The following is a 25417-nucleotide window of genomic DNA, read 5'->3' as shown; positions in this document are numbered from 1 at the left end:
AACCGAGTTCGGACCCGCATGGCGTGCTACCTAGTGATCAGCTCCAGGCATCTCAGCAACGGGCACTACCGTGGCATTAAAGGGATCTTCAGGGGACCGCTTCGCAAGAACGGCTCTGACACCGCGGTAACCGCTTATGCTTACCTACTCAATCGGCGCTATTCGGGATATGTAAACCTGGCGACAAACATTGCAGTTACGCTGTGGTTAGATCTCTCTGGTTTGGACCAGGCTCGGAGAGAATGCATCTTCCCCAGGCTTACCTGGGAAGAGCTTGTTCTTTTCCCGCGATCTGATCCTGGTGTTAGATCTTGCAGAGCGACTTTTTAAAAGCTACTTGTTTTGTTTTGTAAAGTTTATCCCCTCTCCTCTTTTTTTGAAGTTGCTGGACAGCGAAGATCGAGGGAAGGAAAGGCTTTGAGTTGGTTGGCTTTGGTGGGGAGAAAACGGCGATCGCTATAGAGAAAGGTTCCTGGTTTTGGTATGGTGGTTCTATATTGTACAGGCAATGTGTTGTCTAGAAAAAGTTAATAGTGATTTTTGTGTATAGAAAATTAGGGGCAGAACTGTCCTTTTAAAGGCATTGAAAGGAATAAGGAAAAGTTGAGTTGGAAGCCCAGTGAGCAGCTGAATTATCACCAGAAGAAAGATGGGATCTTCTCAGAGATCTTCTACATAAAAGCCAGAATAACCAAAGTAAGAACAGCAGGTAAGAGCATGTAGGCCAGAAGGAATCATAACAAGATTCAGTAGAACTAATAGAAAGCTTAACAGATTATTAAAAGACACACAGAAAAGCAAAATAAAGATAACGAGGCAGCTGCTTCCTAACTTCACAAGAGGATTTGATTGTACTGTAATCCAGAAGCAATACACCTTCTAAGATGTTTGCTGTTTCAGATCTGCCTTCTTTCTTAATTAGTGTGTTCTTCCTCTTCTCTTCCCCTTTTCTGGTGCTTTCTTCCACCACTACTAAACTTTTTTTACTTAAAATAAGTACTCCAAATGTTTTTTCAAAAAGTTACCATTAAATGATTTTGCTCCTGGAAAATGAGGACAGTTTACCAGTACCAAATCAATGTGTATCTTACCTCTGTAAGTAAGTCCTGTTAAAATCAATACAGGTGGTTTCCCCTCACATAACTGATTGCCTTGATGTCCAAAATAGTTATAAAATGAGGGTATCCAAAACAGAGAGAAAGTTCAGAAATCATGTCCAATGTTTAATTAGAATAATTTAAACTCTCTCAAGAGAGTTCATCTAAAAATATTTATTTGTTTGTTTCTGTGGTTAATATGGCATTCCAATCCATTGGAACTTGCATGTGCATTAATATAAAATAATAGAAGACATAATACTGTTTAAAAGTGGAGTGACCATATCATCACTGGAATCCCTGAGCAATTACAATCCCTGTAATTTGTAGATACACCCGTCATAATGCCTCTTTTGGAGAAGAGACATTGAAGGAATAAATAGTGGAAAAGACACTTAAGAGTTTCAGGGCAAATGATGGAAAAGGTGGGTGTCTGTTTGAATTTGGTTTAATAAAAACTATTTGGTGAGAAAAAAAATTAAGCTGGAAACAATATAATGAAAAAAGGATAAAAAGGAGAACAAAAAAGATGTTGAATTACAAAGTTGAGGGTGTACTTATTCAGTGAATTATCAGAATCACCATGAACTAACACTAAGATAGTTGGGATTCAGTGGTAATTACAAGTAGATGGGATATTATGATATGTTACAAGGATAAAATATCAACATTATTTCATGCAGAATGTATAAAAATGGAAATAAATACAGGATATTATGAGAATGTAGTTCAATGGTAGAATGCATTTTCAGCAAGAGTAGCAATTTCATGCTTTTAACCTAAAATTGCTCAACTTTTGATTTGTGTGGTCAAGTATTGGTATTAAATATCAGTAAAATCTCCTTTTAGAATAAAAAAGTAGAAATTATACAAACTCCGTAAGAACCAAAAGCTGGAAAACATGTGAAGACCAATAAGATTATGAATATTTAGCACCTGTTAATGGATGTGGTTTATTCTCAATTCTCCTTCATTTTCTCTTACGTATTGTCTTACTTTATAACATTAGTTAATTATCTTTCTATTCTGAAAAATATTCTTAAATACTGAAAATTACAAATTCAAATTCATGTGTTTCTTGAATTACAAAAACACAACTTTGTAAGTACACAAATAATTTAGAACCTCTACAAGCCAACTGCTAAATAAAAGGGTGGCTGAAAATATAGAAAACTTCAAAATATGTATGTGATTTTATGAAAAGACTCCAATATGAGCATATACAAACTAATTATGAGTAATATATGCAATGGTCATTCCATAATATAATCAGAAAATAGTTCCATATGATACTTGTTAGATTTATAGCCCAATATGATTAAAAATACTGATGCTCAATCTTATAATTATCATTTATGAGTATATATGAAACTTTGCAGAGGAGATTTAAGAGGCTCTTATCTCAAGGATGAAAATGTGGTTATTTCTATTACATATATTTTAGATTTAGCTGACCTTTATTTCTTTCATTCTGAAGATGTGTAAAACTGCAAAAGCTCAGTTCTGAAAGACTTATTTTTTCAAGATTTGTTCTACGTTTATGATACTGTAGGGCAAAGTTCTTTAATCTGGTGATCTCTATCTGTGTTAGATAATAAAAGTCCTTCAACACAGTAGTGATCAAAGCTGTTTTTCTTAAGCCACCATGTATGTAAGATTTATCTTTGCCATGTTTCTCCCCCATCTCATAGCTAGGATTGCGTGAAGTGGTATTCACTGAAGCAGTTGGCTTTAAGGAGATACCATTTCAAAATATTGAATATGAATCTCCCAACCACCACTGTTGAGGTATGCTGCTTCCTCCAACTGTTTTGCTTTGGCAGAATTATTTTGTATGTGTTAACTGAAGATTATAAAGGCTCAGAAGTGGCTAGTTCAACTTAACATCTTGTCTCCAATTTGGCACCTAGAAGCAGAGCACCAGTTGGTAGAACTGTATCAAAAGGATGCTCTGTGGAAACTTCCATCAAAGGATAACCCCGCCTTAAAACCTACTTAATGGCTGTTACTTAAAAAGCAGCAAAATTCTTGTAAAATGCTTAGTTCAGATGTCCCCAACCTTTTGGGCACCAGGGACCGATTCTGTGGAAATAGGTTTTTCCGTGGACCAGAGGGTGGTTTTGTGTGCTGCCTGAATCCCACAGATGGGGCTTTGCTTGTTGGTGCAGACCGGTTGCTGACATGCCATGGCCCGGTACTGGTCCACGGACCGGGGATTGGAGACCCCTGGCTTAGTTTATACCTACATGTTATTTAGCTCAGCCCTTAAATCTTTTCATAAAACTTGACGCATAGGTGCAGAGACTGGGATCCAAGTCTTAATCTCTTAATGCAACTTATTTATAGATTTACATATAAGGTACTTTAATGTTTTGCCATGATACAATTATGTATCATGTACAATTAACATAAGGACTTCTGTTGCTAGCATTATTAGAATTAATAGGGCTCAATAATTTTGGCTAAAATAATTCAAAGTTCACTTTTGACCCTCTTATCTCAAGTACCTTTGAGGAAATTTCTGCCCTTCGTTTTTAAGAAGCAAAGCTAATCTGAAAGATGTCTGATGGTTAGTGATTATTTGGAATGATATAAATACACTTAAGAGGCTGGCTTGCATGCAGAAATCAAGATATTTCAGATGTTGATCTGAAAATATGTCTCCGTATAACACATCTGTATTTTTTTCACCACAGAAAATATAAAAGAATTGGACATACTTTCTTTATGTGATAATTGCTATGAACAGACTGTCAACCATTTTTGGATTAACAGATTTTCTTTTTCTTTTTTTAATAAATAAAAGTATTTTTTGTTTTGCAAACTTTATCCTGATTTTATTTCATTTTATTTTAGAAAACATTGGTAGATGTTGAAAAGAGGAATCATTGGCATAATTATTTGTGAGTTTCAAGATTTAACTTTTGAAACTTAGGCAGTATTTTGAAATTTCAGTTGAATGGTCTGTATATTTTCACATCGACTTCAATGTACTATTTGAACCATTCAAGGATCCCATTTTTATGCACAGTTGCTTCATACATTACACTGAGTAGGGTTTTTTTTATATATAATGCATACTTTTTATATTTAAGGGGTTCTCTCATAACTGACCATGAAATGTCACTAAGCTTATGATTATGCTTTTAGATATGAGAACATTAATGAATATTTTAAATACCTTTATGAAATTTCACAGCTGAGTGTCCAAAAAAATATCCAACTGGATATTTATGTGTCATTTTGTTTCTCTGCCAGGTATTTATACAATAATATAATAGTCTAGGATTAATTGGCTTTTATAGTCATTTTTGCAAATAGAAAGATGTATATATTTTCTACAAATTTTTAGAATTGGGGGTAGTTTGATATTTTTAATATGTATAAATCTAGTATTTATTAGTTTTGGGAAACTGGATATAATAAAGTCATATATCATGGCTGAATAAGAATTTGATCAGTTAAAGAAGTTGATTTTGGACCTCCTGATAATATGAAAAAAAGAAAGAAATTCATATTTTTCAGAATTTTGAAACATGATTCATACCAAGAATATAAATATAGAAAGACTGTATGTTACAAGGTCTGTATGTATACAGTTTCCTATGATAATGTTATGTGTTAAAGTACACAGTTATATAATTTGGGAAAAGAATACATGAGTATGAAGATAGTATACGTGCAATCTTTGTCAGATTTTAATAAATCACAAAAAGAGAACTTTGACAAAAATAAAGGGAATATCATTCTTCTGTAGTATGGAAAATGAAAAAATATGATGGAATGATTTTTTTGTTTAAAGGCATGAGGGTGGATGTCTTATGTTTATCAAACACTTTTCATTTAGGTTCAGTAGGTACCTTCATTTTATATCTGGGATTGCTATGAATCCTGATTGCACATTGAATAACTGAAATATATAATACTTTAACATCTCAGTGGCATAGGCTACAGAATAGAAAACTAGGCAAAATAGTTTATATTCAGACAGAAGTGCTAACAATAATGTTGTTAACATTCTAGAGTCATTACACAATACAATCAGGGCTTCTTCTGTTCCTTCTCTGGCCTCCTGTGCTTTTATTTAAAAAAAAAAGGTTAGATTGTTTTATATTCAGTAAATGAGAATGCTATGACTTCTTAGATAATGAGTTAGAGTTGTTAGCACCCTTCCTCCCCCCCCCAACTGGTGGAAAGAGTTGTAATTTTTGCCATGGGTAATCAGGAACATCTTTTTGAGGTCACAAAACCCTAATTTTAGAAGTCCTCATAAGTTATGGAGGAAGCTGAGCAACGTTTTGAGATTCCAATGAATCTTAAGGTACCTTAAGGGATTTTTCATGTCCTCAGTCTAGGATGGAATGTATTTTAAATAAGTGGTATGATAACTATTTTGTATCAATTCTTTAATTTAAAGACATCCCTAGGAAGCATGGGAAGAGAGAGAAAAATTCTGTGTCTTCATACCATTTGAACCAAATGGTATCTGGCAGGGCTTTCTAATAATTGAGGCCCTCTGAGGTAAGAGTGTCCTATCAACAAGTGAAATTAGTCTGTTAACATTGTATACAATATCTAAACTATAATTAACTCAACTACAGTTAGCTGAAATGAACCAGCTCCATAACTCATTATTTTAAGTAATAGTAGTTAAAGCTAACTTTTTTTCTCAGCTGGGATGAATAGCACTGGGATGAAATAGCACTCAGCTGGGATGAAAATAGCACTCAGCTGGGATGAAAAGCACTGGGTGGCTGCAAGAATTTTTGGCTAAATATTACAATGGTTAGCTATTTGACAGCATCTTCAAGTATATGTTTACGACAAATGTGCACGTTTAACAAACATTCTCTTAACATTTAGTCAATCAAGTTCATTTGAAATGTCTGAATTTTCAGTGAATGAACCAGCATAGGATGCTTACTTCTCGCTCTCACTCCATACAAACATAAAAAATTCTCAGCTCTATTGCATAGTTTTTGAATTGGGAATTAATTCAACCACTTTTTCTTTTGAATGTTTATTCTTATAGAATAAGAGTGATCATATCCTCAGAATCCAATCTCTGTATTTATACACTTTCCTGAGACTAGCTCATGAATAGAAGAAGGAGATACTAGAGCATATATTTAATAGGTAGCTTTTTTTGAAGGAAGGTCACTCTAATGCATCTCTGCATCTAAAGTGATTTATTAATGCAATCATATCTGAGGCAATGTTAGGGCAGCATTACTTTCTTCAGCAGAAGATGATTGGAAAAGACAGGCAGAGTTTCAGCAGGCATCCCCTTTAATAGGTGCACTTACATTTGTCTAATTATACTCAGAACCACAGAATTACAAATTTAAAATATCAAATATCCCTCAGTTCATCCATTTCCAGTTCAAAAAATCCTCTAGAATAGCGTCCTTCTTAGGAGATTCAAACAAGAATGGTTTCCTATCAGAAATTCCTGATTAATTTTAATAAATTCTTCATTCCTATAATTTAAACCTGTTGCATTTATGTTTGCCATCCCACTCAGCAAAAGAAAAAAATGTTTCATCTTTATGTCTATGGAGATTCTCATTCATCCAGATCATGGTTGTCCCAAAGGTGCTTTTTCAAACGAGGCAACTGGGCTTTCTTTTTTCTCTTTGAAGGTGTTTTGCTTCCCATCCAAGAAGCTTCTTCAGTTCTGACTGGATGGTGGGGAATGGAAGGATTTATATTCCTTGCAGACAGCTGGTCATTTGCATTCTTTTAGCGAGTTGTTGATGCTACCTGCAGGCTTATCTGTGTCACCTGAGTAGTGCAAATGGGTGTGGAGCTGTTGAAAGAACTGTGTTGTAGATGAATGTGGTATATGCACTATAGTGCAGTGAGCCATGTGCAGATCTGTACATTGGGGAAACAAAACAACCACTACATAAACGTATGGCACAACATAGGAGAACAAACCCATCAGGACAAGATTCAGTAGTCCATCTGCATCTAAAAGGCAAAGGCCGTTCTTTCGAAGACAGCAAAGTTCTCATTTTGGACAGAGAGGACTGCTGGTTTGAAAGAGCAGTCAAAGAGGTCATCTATATCAAAACTGAACAGCCCTCTCTCAATAGAGGGGGAGGGATATGACACCATCTATCTTCAGTCTACAACACAGTCCTTTCAACAGTTCCAAGAAGGCTCCACACCCTTTTGCACTACTCGGTCAGGTGACCCTGACAACACAGATAAACCTCCAGGGCATCAGCAACTCACTAAAAGAATGCAAATGACCAGCTGTCTGCAAGGAATATAAATATAAATCCTCCATTCCCCACTATCCAGTCAGATCTGAAGAAGCTTCTTGGATGAGAAGCAAAATATCTTCAAAGAGAAAAAAGGAAGTCCAGTTGCCTTGTGAAAAAGCATCTTCGGGACTTCCATCTTTATGATTCTTTACAGTGAACAATAAAGACAACATTTGTACTGTCTTTTAATTGTCTCTTCTCCAGAATCTGTATCATCTTTATTGCCCTCTTTTGAATATGTTCTAATTTATTCAGCAGAATATATAGCATAATTAATAAATGAGAATATTTGTAGCTGAGGTTTGAAATAAGGGGTCCTTGGTGCTCTCTGAGCTTAGTTATCTTCATGCAGATGTTTCAGTACTCAAACTAGGTAACATCATCAGAATAACAGAGTTGAAAGGGACCCTGGAGGTCTTCTTCCAATCCCCTGTTCAAGCACAAGAGCCTATACCATTTTAGACAAATGACTGTCCAATCACTTCTTAAAAATCTCCAGTGATGAATACCCGCAACTTCTGGGAGGCAAGTCATTCCATTGGTTAATTGTTCTAACTGTCAGGAAATTTATCCTTAGTTCTAAGTTGGTTCTGTCCTCGAGGGCTAAATCAGTGCTAGTATGGCATGGGCTTTGTCTCAGTTTCTCCAGTTAAGAAGCTTGACTGATAAAAATTGATGTTACCTAGTTTGGGTAATGAAACATCTGTAAAAAAAACCAACCAAGCTCAGAGAACACCAAGCACTACTACTCAGAGTAGTATAATTTCTTACTGTGATATGATTATTGTAACCTATTGTCATGCACAATATTAGAGCACATTGTGTAATTCATAAGGACTAAGACAGATGAAACTTAGATTCAAGTCCATCCTTAACTAATGAATAATTGTGCTGATACTATAATTCTCTCCCAGGTTAGCCAGCTAAGACTCCAGAAACAGAATATATATCTAAAAAATAAATATAAATTTTTCTCAGTATTATCTATCTGATCAAAGATGGAATTACTGAAGTTAATGGCAGAGGTCTTTATATGACATGATTTCTGAACATTTGAACTGAAAACAAAAAATGGAATAGTCTGCTTATAAAGATATTGTCCTTCATTTGTATAATGAAGCATATACTACATTCCTCTGTATAAAAGGATTCCTAGTAGGTGTCTGTATTTAGATGAACAAAAATATAATACAGACATGCCAAATGTCTATAGAGGTCATGGGTCATGGTCGTCCCAAAAGTGCTTTCTTTCAAGAGGCAACTGGACTTTCTTGTGAGAACTTTCTTGTGAGGACAAGACAATCCAGTTGCCTTTTGAAGAAGGCACTTTGGGACTACAAATATGACAGTTTAAAATGTTGATAGAAATTAAAAGGACAAGGGAAGGGGAAAAATCATGTAGAATACATATACAAAGCCAGTCTTCTCAAGTACACCAGACAGGAACCATGATCAGATAAGCTAATTCTACTTTATTGAAAGGCTACAATAATAGATTCTTTCAAATCTGAAAATAGAGATTTCTCATCTCTCCTTTACAGCCTGAAATGCTAGATGAGCCCCTTCTGAGCTTCAGCTGCCCATTATCAGCTAAGGGCTATCCGCTCTGCTATCTGATTGTTTTTCAAGCAGCATCTCTTCGGCCCATCTCTTAAGGTGTTTCTTATATACCATTAATCAGGGGAAGAGAATGCTCTTAAATGGCTGCACAAAGGAGATGGTACTATGTACTTCTAGAATTTTAAAGTGGAGAGCGTTCTAGAGAGTTGGTATTATGGCAAAGAAAATTCACTTGGGAATAACTCAAAAAGGAATTATGTAAATAAACATGACTTTCATCATCTTCGTGATTGTTCAGGTGTATCGCTGAAAATGATAAAGTTGTAGTCTTGCTACTATGAAATTATACAGGTAATTCTCAAAGCATGACCACAATTGAGCACATGTTTGTTGCTAAGCAAGACAATTGTTAAGTTACTTTTGCCCCAGTTTACAACCCTTCTTGCCACAGTTGTTAACTGAATCACTGCAGTTAGGTTAGCAACACGGTTGTTAAATGAATGTGGCTTCTCCATTGACTTTGCTTGTCAGACGATTACATGACCCTGGGATACTGCAACTATCATAAGCATCTGAATTTTGATCACATGACCATGGAGATACTGCAACAGTCGTAGGCATGAAAAACAGTCATAAATCACTTTTTTCGGTGATTCATCATCAAGAATAACATTTCAGATGCTAGATTTTGTCTCTCTAATTTTGAACATCCAAGATCCCTCCCTCCCTGCTGAATGAAACATGTTCCGTATGCAAAACCACAGGTTTTATAGGGTTTTGTAAAGTTCTCTGAAGATTGCTTATGGCTATGAATGTTTTATGTTGACACTGGATTGTCTATAACTGCCAACGGCTTTTTCTCTTATATCAGCAATGGCTATATTTAACATGCCTTGGCTATAAAACTACTTCAGCTAGTATCTTGCCAGGCTTAATCGGTTTCACAGGAACAAAGTTGTTCTGGATCCTGTAGTTCTGCTGGTGATTCAGCAGATGGCCCTCCCTTCTCATCCCTTGATCTTGTGCAATTGGGCTGCTTGAGGCTCTTCAGTTCAGACATAAAATGAAGTCGATTTTAGTTATAATTATTAAAAATTACCTCATATTTTTTGTGGTATATCGAAAGTTAAACTTGTAATTCCTGGCAGGCATAATGTATATTCTTTCATAAAGTTTTCTTACAGAAGGATGTAGTGCTTGCCTCTTTCAGATATTTATTTTATGAATGATATACTCTGCATCAAAGAAAGGTTTGCTTCAAGGAAGATTACAATGGTTTTTTTTTCGTCAGTACAATATTTGATAAAGGATCCATAAAATTTCCTGGGATTCTGTCCTAGGATTTCTAATAAGATTTTCAACACAAAAATTGGTATGCTGTAATAGTCTTAAAGATATCATTTATCAAGAGAACAATAAGTTTCTCTAATGAACGACTTTATATATAATTTTATCAGGTTGATTAGGCCATAGATCTGATAATACATGAATAAGTGAGATCAATGGCTTAGGAAATGATTAAAATGATAAAAGAAAATACTCATCCTGTCAAGTCTACTAGATGCCTTTTTTTCAATAAAAATTGTAAAAATGTGCATGAGTTAGAACAAGCTGATTGATTTCAGATGCATTTGAGTTATAGCATGATATGGATTAGGATAGCTCACTTTCTCCACTGCTTTTTTATTTGATTTTGGGCCAAAATTTATCTACCTGCAGTACAAATCAGATTAAGTTGTATAAGCTGTCAGTTGACAGAATGCCATTTGCCAGTGATATGAATTGCTTCTCTTGAATTGGTCTGTGTGCAGCTACATCCACTCCAGTGAACCCAGACTGAATAATAGATTCAGAGCATAGAAGACCACATAAATAAATTAGTAATCCACTCTGAATTTAAGAAATACTTGTTTTATTCAAGTTACTTCATATAGTATCTTTACTACAATTACACTGAGGATTGAGTGTACATGTAAGTGTTTTATCGCTTTGCTATTTTGTTTTCAATTTACACAATACTTCCTAACCTGTCATCCTGGCATAATTTTCTTTTACTATTTTTTGTTTGGTTTTCAACTTGTTTTTTATTGTTTTTATTTTGTTGTTATTTATTTTTTATTGTTTTAATTGTGTTGTTGTTTTTTGTGCTGCCGGACTATAATCCACTTATTTAATCTTCTGTTAGCAGGAGCTTCAGTCACAGGAAGAGGAAATTCTTACTTTTAGTCAGTGCTTTTTTTCTAAAATAAAAAAGGTGCCGGAACTCACACACGTCATACAACCCGCCTTGCCTACCCTACAAGGTTCCATCCAAAAAAGGTGCCGGAACTCTGGTCTGAGAAAAAAAGCCCTGCTTTTAGTCATAAAAAATTCAGTAAACATTGTATATATAGCACATTTCAATGCAGTGTACAAAGAACTAAGCCAAAAAAAATCTGCAGGATCATAGATTTTGTCAGAATGATGAAAACAGCATTGTTGCATTGTATCACAGGTTCTGCTCTTACATGTATGTGATGTCATAATATAAACACAAAAGGGGTAGGGCTTGTATGGCAATAGTGTGATGCTATTTTGATCATTTGACCCAGTGTCTTTTGTACACCTCTGCTTTAAGTCTAGGCTACATTAATTAGTTGGTTCCTAGGTTACTCATAGATATATGTAGAAGAAAGAGCTTTAACCATGCCCCTTTAGCTAAAATGGACTATCTTAATGTTTTTAGAAAAAGTTTTGTTTGTATCTCTTTAGACCAGGAAATCTCCTGTTCCTACTCCTTTGTTATTTAGAAAATTAAAAACTCAAAAAATGCATTCAGCAATTTTTCATCTTAAATGTCATCTTGCATATAAAAGAAAATTACTGCTTATATACCTGATGGACACACTATCCTAATGGTTTAATTTCATCATTAACAGAATCTTAAGACACCATAAAAGCATGCTTGTAAAAATAATCTGTCTTGTGGTAGCATAGCATTGAAAAACTTTATTGAGAAAATGACTGTTTTGGATTCTGGACCGTGAATCCCCTTCAGATCAAAAATGTATTGACAAGGAGTCGACTTTCTGCTCAGAAATGAAGACATTTATCCTATCATCTCATCCACATTGATCACTTATAATATATCTCCTCTTTACTTGCAGTAAAACTACGTTTATTCACTGACTTACTATGTTTGTACCATACTTTTCCTCCTGAGTGTTCAAAATCCAATCTGTGGTTCATTTCTTCCTCCCTTTTATGACAAAGAACACTACTCTGAAGTTATAGGTAGTCCTCGGTTTACAACAGTTCATTTAGTGACTGTTCAAAGTTACAATGGCATTGGAAAAAGTGATTTATGTGATTCCACACTTACGAGCTTTGAGCCAGCCCAGGATCATGTGATCAAAATTCAGATGCTTGGCAACTTATTCATATTTATGACCTTTGCTGTGTCCCAAGGTCATGTGGTCTCCTTTTGTGATCTTCTGAGTCACAAAGTCAATGGGGAAGCCAGATTCACTTAACCGGTTACTAATTTATCAACTGCAGTGCTTCACTTAACAACTGTGGCAAGAAAGGTCATAAAATGAGGCAAAATTCACTTACAAATATCTCGCTTAACAACAAAAATGTTGGGCTTAATTGTGGTCATAAGTATTTAGGAGATGGAAGAATGACTCTTCTAAAATTTCCAAGTGAGTTTCAGAATGGGGTAGATTTGATTCTTTGCCTTCTCAGCTCTGGGCTGCAGTGTTAAGCACATTAGAAATAGAATTGTACCAAATATTCTTTTTCTTTTTAGAAATAAAATTCAGTGATAGTATATTTTATATTGAATATATAATATTTCTAGAAATGTATATTGAAAAGATGAATAGCATACCTTTCAATGAAATAAGATATTCTGAAAAAGTTCTGTCAGATTCCTGATTTTTTTTGCCATCATAGATTAACATGACTGCCCTCCTACAATATTATCAGTGGTAAAGGAACCAACTGTTCCTATCAGAGCCCACCTCCCATTCTACGAACAGATTTATGAATATATTATTTTGACTATGTTCATTGACATGTCTAATGCTTTGCACGAATGATTTGTTTTAATAGTTTGCTTAAAAACTTCTAGGGAAAAAAACACTAAAATATAAGATGTCACAATTTAAGGAACTGTTATAAGGTACTTTGTTTTCCACAGGAAGAAAACAGAATATTGTTTCCATCTATGATTTTATAACATGTTCTTTCTAAGATCACAAATGAGCATTCACATAGTTGATTTGTTGAAACAGAGCTTTTAATCAGAAACCAATAATAGAGGTACATTTTGGATGCAAATTGTTTTTTTGCAAGAACATTTCAAAGGGAAGGAAATTTCTGAATAGCTTTTGTTAAAAAAAGACATGTACATTAGTCCATAATGGAAAGGATTTAAAATATAGTTGTTTCTTAGATGCATGTATACCAAATGTATTCATCCATCCTAAAATATATATTATTATTTTATTCAGAAGATATTGGGTACTTAAAAAAACTAAATGTCTTATATGTCTTTCTTTTCTCCTGCAAGAGCTGAATATTTGATCCATGATAGGAAGGGGGAAATTGCCCAAGTCACTTTATGAGTGGAAACCATACAGTTTACTTGAATCAAGTTTATTGAGCTGTGCAGGAGCCAGAATACAAGTTCTCCCACTAAAGGAAGGAGAGGCAAAGCTTACATGGTAATATTTTTTACAGGAAAAAGGCAATAATATCTCTTGACATTAGAGCCCATCTGAACCCATTTTCATAGCACCCTTCTATTTTTAGCAGTTGATTTCCTTAATAAGCTAATTTATTTATTTATTTATTTATTGTTCGAATTTATATCCCGCCCTTCTCCTTGCGGACTCAGGGCGGCTGACAATCAATTAAAAACACCAATAACATCACAAAATTTAAAATTTAATGTTGAGTTACAATCAGTATCTTTTATCAATTGGTTTTTTTTAGCTTTGGGTTCTATGTTGACCTTACCTCAAACTTTATTGATGTTTCAGGCACAGATGTAATCTCTCAGTTCCACCCTCAAGAAATCCATACAGTGCTGGTTGATCTATATAAATAAAAATGTAAATGTTCGTTTGTTCAAAATCTTAAATCTTCGAAAATTCTTTACTGATTGCTTTGAAATTTTGACACAACATTGCATTCGAATACACACGTGTTTTTATATACCTATATTATATAGATGTCACACCTGTGACAGGTAAAACATGCTTTTTTGAAAAACAGCGCCATCTGTTGGACATAAAAGCAACACACGCTTTTACCAGACTGAGCCACAACAACGCGTGGCCGGGTACAGCTAGTTTCAAATAATCTCTCTCCCTGGTTCATGTCCACTAGTGACTCATCCATTTATAGATAGGGACTTTACCTCCAATCTCTCTGCATCTAAGAATATCTCCATGATAGCAGACTGGTACATAAAGAAGGAGTCCAAAGCCTGTCCCATTTCCATCTAAGATTAATATCTCTCATTCTATCTCTCACTTGGTTTTACAACAATAGAAACAGCATTTTTTTCTTTTCAATGACCTGCTGTTAGAACTTCCAACTGGAGCAGAAAAATCAGATCTGATATGAATGTTTTAGTGTGATTGTATGTATCATCCCGAAATAAGATAATAGCAAACCCCTGGAATGGAGATGAATCGATCATGAAAATCAAGATTGATTCAGAAGAATATGCTCAGTTTCCTATACCACGTATCCTGTTTTAAATTCATGATATTGAATTGTAGTTGCCTTTTGAAGTTGCTTGTCGTGACGCTGGAGTCTACTTACTGTCAACTCTGCCTAACATGATTCTTAGCTCCATCTGTAGAAAATTGGCCTTCCATGTGCTTCAGTAACTTCAGCTGTACTCAGTTATTCACAGTAATGTCCTACTATTAAATTGAAGAAGAAAGAAAGAACAGACTTTCAAATTACATTTGGGATATTGTCCAGTATAGTGTGTGTATATGTGAGAAAGTGACAGAAAAAAGGTAAAAAAAAAGAAAAAAAAACATTGAAGATTTAAGAGTTCTGGGAGCCAGAATCTGTTAAAATATTCATAAAATATATACTTAATATGGAAAGTTAGCAGACTTCATGGACATTATTGAAGACATATCTCTTTTTGCAGGCATGAATAATACTTCTGAATATAATAAGGAAAGGAGATTAAAGTTATTGCAGAGAATAAATGAAATCCTTAAAATGAAAAGTTCTTTTTCTGTGGTGAAGAATATACATTAACATGGTTTTTTTTACAGACATCACAAATTCCTTTTTATATAGAACAATATGCATTTAGAACTATGTTATCAGTTCTTTAGTTCTGATTCAGCAGTAACTGAAGTTTATGTAAATGCAGCATCATTAAATGACTTTTTTTGAATTAATGGTATAGGATTATATAATATCTCTTTCCCACATCATTCAATAAAAACAAGTGAACCTATTACAGAGTCAAGTGGATATTCTGAAGCCTCAGCTTTAGATAACAAATTCAGTCTGCTTCACCACAACAAAGAAGCTAAATACTATAATTTTCATGGTTGACAAAATATGTAAAACATTACAGTATTTTTTTTATATAAATCTCTTTCTTTTAGACAGCTAGGATAATTCTAACAGTCTAAATTCTGTGAAGCAGAACAAAGAATCTGAAAGTATCAACTATTATAAAAGGCTAGCTTTTTTATAGAAAACTCAAGCTGGCAAAGTACATTTTTAATAATTATGTCAACAAAATTTCTCACGGTTAAATGCTTTCTCTAAAACTTTTGGAAGTGGTTGCTTTTTCTTTTTCTCCAGTAATAATTATTAGCAATATTATTTCTTGATTATTATTTTAGAAGAAAGTATTTTGTGGATATGGCATATACTGTTATTACTTTTTGCCTTTTCATTCTGAGAAATTGATTCAGAAAAGTGCTATCAAATTATATTTATAATCCAGATATTACTTGGTTAACAATTTTAATTGAGATCAGAATTTCTGTCATTAAGTGAAGTAGTCATTTGGCAAAACATCACATGACCACACTGCTTAGTGATGGTAATCCTAGTCATTTAGATGTGGACTGCTGTTGTTATGTGAGGACCTCACACTTTTCTTGCTCTGCTGTTGTCGTGGCCCAGACACAGTAGTCAGATCCTGAGCCTCAGGATGTGACAAAGAATGTGAGCCTCAGGAAGGACAAAGCCTGGAATCACATAAGGCTGATCAGACACAGGAATAAATGGGAAATGTCAGAAGAGGACGACATAAAGCCTCCTAGTCCCCATACCAGACAATTAAAGAAGTGAGCAGAATAATAAAAGTCTATTAAGTAAACTTTCCGATTAGTGACAGCTATTGCAGCCTTATTTAAGAAAGAGCTCTCAGGCAGGGTCTGCACTGGAAACAATGTCTGATTCCAATTCCAAAGATGCTTTTTACAAAAGGCAAATGGACTTACTTCACTTTTTTTTCCTTTGAAAACATTTCACGTCTCATCCAAGAAACTTTGAAGAAGCTTCTTGGCTGAGAAGGAAATATTTTCAAAGAAAAAAAAACCCAAGTCAAATTGCCTTTTTGAAAAAGCACCTTTGGGACTGCGATGACCTGGATGATTGAGAGTTTCATAGCTGTTTGACTTGAAGCTTGTATGTGGATTCTAATCATGAATCTCTGACCTTTAGAGCCCTTGACAATCTTGATTCAGCTCTCTAAAACTTGGACTGACTCTAGATGATTCTTCTGCAGCTCCTATTTCAAAGCAGATTTTCAGGCAAGGCTTTGCTTCATTTATATTCCTTTAATTCATTGTTAACTCTTCAACCTTGAAGTAAAACTGATAATCTTCCAAGGAACTGTGTGTTTGTGTGTATGTCTAACACCCGAAGCAGGGCAGCCATACTCACCTCACCTCCCCTTCAACTTCTCCACTTACTTATCTCTCCCCCAAGTCTGCCCTTTTGGTTGCTCTGTAATCAGCTACCATCTCTGAACTGACTGCTGTTTCCTTCTATTGCTGAGCAGGCAGTCTGGCTGAGACAGCTATGACCTTTAAGGAAACCTCCATGACACTTCAGTCCTTATTTCTGATTGGCTGGGTGAAAATATTCTAAACAACATCCATATCCTCTCTTAAGAGCAAAACAGCAGCCAGAAAAATATCTTCTTCATAACAATTGAGAAAACAATGTGTGTCTTTTTGTTTTCTTCCTAAACTTTCCTGATTATAGGTTGTTCTTTTTGAAGGTATCTGGTACTTAAGAACCATTCAGAAATACTGTATTTAACCTGAATGTCATGGTTCCGAAAAGAAGCAGCTTTTCAAAGAACTTGACTTAACATGTTAGCAGTCTTGACACTGAATTTATTTATATTTCCATTTCTGAGATCTCCAAATAGAGCTGAGGAATAACTTGTCTCAATAATAAGAAAAGGAAATTATTTTACTGTAAGTTAAATACCACTTCCTAAAATTCAGCATTGTCTGTGAACATTTAACATTTTTCACATCATATTATGTAATGACGATAGGTAGAAGCAGAACTAGAGCGAATTAAGAAAATCATGTTTGGATATCACTGTATAAATTGAGGAGGGAGAAAAGATTAGTATATTTTACAATAATTTTAAGTCATTATTCTTGAGCTGGCTGGTTCAGGATTAATTCCTGTACACAGAAAACCCGTTCATGTTAAGTTACCAAGCACCTGTACAAACTTGCATAATATGTTTCTAAAATTCTGGATCTAACAGCAATTGTCACTATAGTTTTGCAAAATTATCAAGAATAGTGACATGCCATACTGAGACACAGAGCCACCAGACCGTGTAAATGCTGAAATGTTAGTTATTGAGCTACATTTGGAAATGTTAAATGGAATGAATGTACCAAAAAAGCCCATAAGTCAAATGTTGAAAATTAATTTTAGAGCTAACTCTTATCTCAGCATACAAATATAAATTGCTCTCCAGGGAAGAAAGTAGTACGTCATTAGCTTAAAAAATGCATCCACATAAGGCTCATCTAGAGAGTTGCCGTAACATGTTATTTTTTAAGGCTGTAGGAAATTATGTTAACATAAATTGTACAAGCCTTGTGGCTATGCTTTAGGATGCCTCTACAATAAGTCTGGGAGTTGTTGCTATTGCCAAACAACTACAGCCCTATGCAGAATCCATCACTTCACACGTAAAAAACTCATTCCAATTTATAGAGATCATAAAGAAACAAAACTTACAGCCCAGTGACCTACTTGTGAGGTTTGATGTCATTTCCCTTTTCACCCAAGTGCCAATCAAAGAAGACTTGACAGCTATCCAAAACAAATATAACCCCCCCAAGCACATCCTAGATCTGACCAACCACTGCCTATCCAACACATACTTCATCTATAACGGACAAAAATACAAACAAATAGAAGGAGCACCCTTGGGATCACCCCTCTCACCTGTCATTGCAAACCTCTACATGGAACACTTTGAAACCCAAGCTCTAGAAAAATCTGTTCACAAACCCAAACTCTGGCTCAGATACGTAGACGACACCTTCATAATCTGGCCACATGGGAAAGAAAAACTAGACAACTTCCTCACACACTTCAACAGCCTACACTCCAAAATACAGTTCACCATGGAAACAGAAGCTAACAACCAACTTCCCTTCCTGGATATCTTAGTCTACAAGAAATCCAATGGCGCCCTAGGACACACCATCTACCAGAAGAAAACACACACAAACCGCTATCTGCACGCACTCTCACACCACAGCACAGATCAACTCCATAGCCAAGACACTCATCTCCAGAACAAAACGCTTAGCTGACGAACAACACCTAAAAACCGAACTACACTCTCTCACTAACGTACTAACATCCAATGGATTCCAAAGAAATAAGATTACCAACCTAATCCAAAAAGAAACCCCCACTAAAATCCAAGACAGAGAACAAGAAAACGGCAAAGCCCTCCTCCCATACATAAAAGGCAGCACTGACAGAATCAGCAAGATCCTCCACAAACACAACATCAAGACCTCATTCTGCACAAACCGAAAAATATCCACCATCCTAAGAAACCCCAAAGACAAAATTGAGTTTGAAAATCAAAATGTATGCCCCACCACATACATCGGACAAACCAACAAAAGAATAAGTGCACGCATTGAAGAACACAAAAACTCAGTCAGAAAAGAGGAACCAACTTCTTCCCTGGTCCAACACCTTAAAGCCACAGGACATAAACTTGACTTTAAAAAGACCAGAACTATTGCCAAAACTGAACACTTTAACAACAGAATAATCAAAGAAGCCATCGAGATAGAAAAACGCCCACACAGCATAAATAAATGAGATGATACCTCCCGCCTACCAGCCATTTGGAAACCCGCCCTTATTGACAAACAAGTCCCTAACACAAAGAATGACACTAGACCCACACTCACGAAAACCACACAGGATGTCACCATCACACATCCATGCAAAAAGCAAACCCAAACCCACACCGATGATGATGCATGACCACAAACCAGAAGCCAGACCACAGCTGCATCATTAGCCATTTCAAACCCCTCCAATCCATACATAAAGCAAACTGACACCCACCATGAAGATATGGCACGACCACGAACGCGAAGCCAAACAACAGCAACGCAGCTCTCCATCTCAAATCCCCCTGCAACTCAGACTAATCCGAGCACAACAAAGCTCCCACCCAAACAGAACACATCCCCATCCAATCAGAACACAGCCAACCCCCCATCCAATCAGAGCACAGCCAAGCCCCTAACCAATCAGAACACACCTCCACCCAATCAGAACACAGCCAAGCTTCCACCCAATCAGTTCATATCCCCACTGGCAGTTAAAAGGAAGAAACAGCTGCGATCACACATTGCTCCTAGCACGAAGCCGAGAACACCAGCCTGAGGATGACAAATGGGACTTCGTCGAAACGTCGCCAAGACACTTCCAATATATATAGTTGTGTTTTCGGTTCGCTAGCAATTGACGCAGACGCATGGTGAAAGCAACAAACTCTTTATTACACACCCCTACAACCAAGCGAACAACAAAAGGCACGCAGGCCTTTTATAGTGCCTGAAATCCGGACAGTGTGAACCAATAGGAATTTACCCTTTTTGTGCCTTGCGCATGCGCACAAGGCTGGTGCCACTCTGTCTGGTCCCGGGCAGCTTTTGGGATTGCCCGGGACCATTTGCAACACTTCTGAGCCTGCTGTCAGCTCTTGCAGGCTCAGGACACAACATATATATTCAAACCTTAGTTTTTAATATTTATTTTTCCAAAGGAAGCACTCACCAGGGACATGTGGATAGAAGAGTGGTGGGGAGCCTATCCTGCTGTTAAACAGAAAATACTGGAAAGTATTATTTCAGAATTGGGTTTTGTAAAATTTACTTCAAGGGAAAGGCGCAACTGCTTTGCAACTGCTTTGTTGGTTCCTTTACTTGCAGCTGACAATATAATTTTTCTACTCTTAGGCCATCAAAAGAGAGAAAACGAGAAGAAGTGGCACAAAACAGAAACAAGAAGTGACTGGAAACAGAAGAAACAGTGGGATTTAACTTAGATCAGACATATTGAGAATGACTGCAACTTTTCCCACCTGACTCCCTCCAGATATGTTTGATTCTGCTTCTAGTGAGTTCTCTGGCTATACCGCTGGGGTGGTGATAAGAACTGTAGTCCAGCATATCTAGTGGGCACCTAGATGTGAAAAGCTGGGCGGCAGCCATAATCTGTGACAAATGCCTTATTGTTGTTCACACTAAAAGTGGACATCTGCTGATCATTTGGAATGGCAAACAGATCTATGGCAATGAACCCCTCAGATTTTTTTTCAATATGAAGCATGTTATCTTTTTAAGCAATTCCTTTCAAGTAAAAATTTCACACTTCTGCCTTTTAGCAATCTTTTTTTTTAGGGATATCTTAATAACACTTGATTTCCCCCCCCCCCCCCACATTGTGTCTTCTTGTGAAGTGCTTGGTGTGAAATCAGCCATTAAATAATTTCCTATATGCCCATGTGTTCATGTTTCTGTTAGAATATAGAATATAGAATCACAGGCTGTAAGGGACCTCAGAGGTCTTCTAATCCAACCCCTTGCTCAAGGTAGGAGATCTTATGCCATCCCATTTAAATGGTTGCCCAGTCTATTTTTGACAATCTCTTGTGATGGGCCACCCATAGCTCTGGGAGGCAAGCTATTCCATTAATTAATTGTTCTCACTGTCAGAAAAGTTTTCCTTTTAGATTGGATCCCTCTTTAATAAGGTTCCACTCAGTACTTCTTGTCCTGGCCTTTGGTGCTTTGGAGAATAATTCAATCCTTTCTTCTCTTTGACAGCTCTTCAAGTCCTGGAATACAATTATCATGTTCCCCCTAATCTTTCTCTTTGATTGGCTAGACTTATCTAGTTCCCATAACCATTCATCATATGATTTAGCCTTCAGATCCTTTATAATCTTGGTTGCTTTTCTCTGCACTCTTTCTAGGATCTCAGTATTTTTTGTATTGTGGTGCCCAGAACTGTATGTAACCCTCCAAGTATGGTCTTGCTAGTGCAGTATAAAGAGGTATTATTACTTGTCATGAACCTAATGCTATCCTTCTGTTAATGTAGCTAAGGACTGCATTGACCTTTTGGGGGGGCTGCAGCACATTGCTAGCTCAAACTTAAGTGGTGATCCACTAGGACATCTCTCTCACAGTTATTACTGTTGAGCCAGGATGCCACCTGTTCTGTACTCATGCCTTTGGATTTTTCTGCCTAAGTGCTGGATCTTACTTTTCTCACCGTTGAACTGCATCTTGTTGGATAGGGACCAATACTTAGGTCTGGTGTAAATCCTTCTGAATCTTGAGACTATCTTCCAAAGTGTTAGCAATTCTCCCTAGCTTGGTGCTATCTGCAAATTTGATGAGTTCCCCTTCTATCCTCTCATCTATATCATTTATGAAGATATTGAATAGTACTGGGCCCAAGATAGAACTTGGAAGTACCTCATTGCATGTTTCTTTCAATGTAAATGTAGTTACACTCTGGGTGCGGTTTGTGAATCCAGATGGTGGTATCTATTCCATATTTTTCTATCTCATCAAGAAGTAGGACATGATTTACTTCATCAAATGCTTTACTGAAATCCATGTATACTATGTCTACAGCATTTCTCTAGTCCACTAATTTAGTCATTTTATTAAAGAAAGATACAAGATTGTCTGGCATGATCTGTTTTTAGCAAACTCATTCTGGCTTCTAGTAATCACTTTGTTTATTTCTAAGCGCTCACAAATATCTCACTTATTTTTTACATCATATTCCAAGGTATTGATGTTAAGCTGATTAGCCTATAATTTTCTGGATCCATTTTTCCCTTTTAGTAGAATGATACCACATCCATTCTTTTTCAGTCCTCTCATAGTTCCCCTGTACAGGGTTACCCAAGCATTTTGTGCTGTTTTTCCTTTTAGGACTTCTATCCTTGGAATCCTTCCTAATATCTCTTAGCTTATTAAAACACTAGTCTGACTGGGTTCAGTTACCTGTTGTTGCATTATATTGAATTCAGGTATGTCCTGGTTGCTTTACCCCAAATTCCTATAACTTTTACTCCTTCAACTATTTTGTCCCCATTAGTCAGGAGGATATAGCTGTCTATCTTGTTCCTCTACTACCTTTTGTGTAGTCAGCTAGGCACGTCAGGAACCCATTGATCTTCTGCTTCCCACAGAGTTTGTTTCCCAGTTGATGTCAGGGTAATTAATGTCCCTCATTACTAGAGTAGTGTTTTTCTTGCACATCTGAGCTAACTGATAAGGAAAGAGTTCATCTGTTTCCTTTGGTTGGTTGGATGGCCTGTAGTACACACTTGTAGCAAAGTCATTTCTTTTTCCTCTAATATTTTCTCTAATACTTTCAAGAAAAAAATATTCATCCCTAGTATGGAGTATTTTTGTGGAAGTGTAGTAATTCCTTACATACAATGCTCCCTGCTTCGTACACTTCATTTATTGAGGTTGAAGATAAATATGTGCTTGACATTTGGTTTTAAGATTTTAATATTTGATCTATTTCTCATTAATTTTTTGGGGGGAGAAATCCTTTTTTTATATGTTTAGACATTTCTCAGACATCTGGCAAGCTACATTATTTTCTATGTAGGAAAGAATATAAAATTGCATCAAGCTGCCAATTGACTGCCATTTCTTGCTCAGCAGGATCATCTTATTGAAGTTTCCGACAAAATTTAACTTAATTAAATTGGCAAAACTCTTATTTTTAAGATGGCAGGAATGAAATATTGTAATGGAAAATGTATTTTAAACATTATGACTAAAAGATACCATCTTAGTATCTTACAATTTTGAAATTTTAAAAGGTAAAACTTTTTTTGATCATTTAATTTTGAAGATATAGTATAAGAATTACACGAACTCCCTAAATAAAAATATGAAAATTATATTATTTGAGATATAAGGCTATCCTCTTCACTCTACCTGTTTTCCAACTTTGGAAAATCAATTCTTTCTAGTCCTCTTAGTCTTCTAAGCCTCCTAATTTATGTTTTTTAATGAATATATTATATATAACTCATAATTACATGATTCCTAGAATTATATTACCTCTGTTTCTGCTAGGCTATCGTTCCTTAACATTGACAGTTTTACTACATCAAGACTACAGCCTCTTTTATCATAAAATGGTATAAAATGTTTCCAGTTGTGATTCAGAGTGCTGGTTATGACCTATAATCCCAACATGGCATGGGATCTGGTTATTTATGGTACTGCCTATCTCTTGGGATATCTTCCTGGCTGGTACAAGCTCTAGATTTTTATCACTATACAGTGTCAACTTTCAGGACCCAGGAAGCATGCTTTTTCTTCATGATACCAAACCTCTGGAATGAGGTCCTCTCTGAAATTTGTGTGATAAAAATCTGAAAGGTTTTAAGGACTTTTGATGCTTCTCCTAGGCTTTGGACTAGAGTGAAGGGAGACTTTTGGGGGTTCTGTCTGTCTATCAGCTCTGTGAGGTAAGCTGGGCTGAGAGAGACTGATTGGCCCAAAGTCACCCAGCTTGTTTTCACCAAAGGCAGGACTGGAAATCATGGTTTTCTGTTTTCTAGTTCGGTGCCTTGACCATTAGATTGTGTTGTTGCTGGACCACCATCTTGTTATTGTTCTTTATTTTCGTATCTTATTCTTGTTCTTTGATTTTGTTCCTGATTATTCATACTGTATTTTATTGTTACATTATGATCCATGCAATATCTAAATCAAATGAACAAAATAAAATAAAATTCCCCTTTATATGTTATCCCTCAAGCCTTAATCCTTCTTAGTCAAAATAATTCAACACTTATATTGAGATTTTGCAAAGTGTAAAACCATTGAACTGTACTCCATTTTTTATTTCATAAATGTTTATATTGCTAAGAATTGGGGAAATATTACTTAATGTGACTTTCACTGAGCTCATAATAAAACTTTCTGGTGATAGAGATCAAAGCCACCTTCCTCACATCATTGAGAGAGTATAATAGGCAAGCCTTTGAAAAAAAAATATGTGGAGAATTTAGATGGTCAATAATATGGCATTCTACCTGATAGAGAATTCACAGACTACTTCAAAGGGAGCTAGTTCCTTTGAAAAGGAAGGAAGTAGGATGACTGTACAACTTCCCTTTTTTCAGCAAGAAAGGCCCTGATCTATCTAATTCATCTGGCTGGACTTTTTATGAAAAGTTTAATCCTCCCACCTCCATGAAGTGTAATTTGAATGATAGGACTTCCATTTAATTATAAAATTTTAGTAAGCGCAAGACTTCTTAAAACAAATCTCACAAGCAAATAATCTCAAGGGGAAATATTTTGACTGATTTAAAAAATAAATAAATATATTCATAGAAAATTTGTATTTGTATTTGCCCCTTGAATGATAGCTCCTTATATACATTTAGAAAAATAAATTATAATAATAATAATGATAAAGTTGGAAGGGACCTCGGAGGTCATCTAGTCCAACCTCCTGCTCAGGCAGGAAACCCTATACCATTTCGGACAAATGGCTGTCCAGTTTCTTCTTAAAAACTTCCAGTGTTGGCGCATTCACCGCTTCTGAAGGCAGGTTGTTCCACTGGTTAATTGTTCTAACTGTCAGGAAGTTTCTCCTTAGTTCTAGGTTGCTTCTCTCTTTGGTTAGTTTCCACCCGTTGCTTCTTGTCCTGCCTTCAGGTGCTTTGAAGAATAGCCTGACTCCCTCTTCTTTGTGGCAGCCCCTGAGATATTGGAACACTGCTATCATGTCCCCCCTCGTCCTTCTCTTCGTTAAACTAGACATACCCAATTCCAGCAACCGTTCCTTATATGTTTTAGCCTCCAGTCCCCTAATCATCTTTGTTGCTCTTCTCTGTACTCTTTCTAGAGTCTCAACATCTTTTTT

This window comes from Protobothrops mucrosquamatus, unplaced genomic scaffold, assembly GCF_001527695.2.
Source record: "Protobothrops mucrosquamatus isolate PMUCROS unplaced genomic scaffold, P.Mucros_1.0 scaffold33, whole genome shotgun sequence".
NCBI classification, from domain to species: Eukaryota; Metazoa; Chordata; class Lepidosauria; order Squamata; family Viperidae; genus Protobothrops; species Protobothrops mucrosquamatus.
This window is presented reverse-complemented; position numbering follows the sequence as displayed.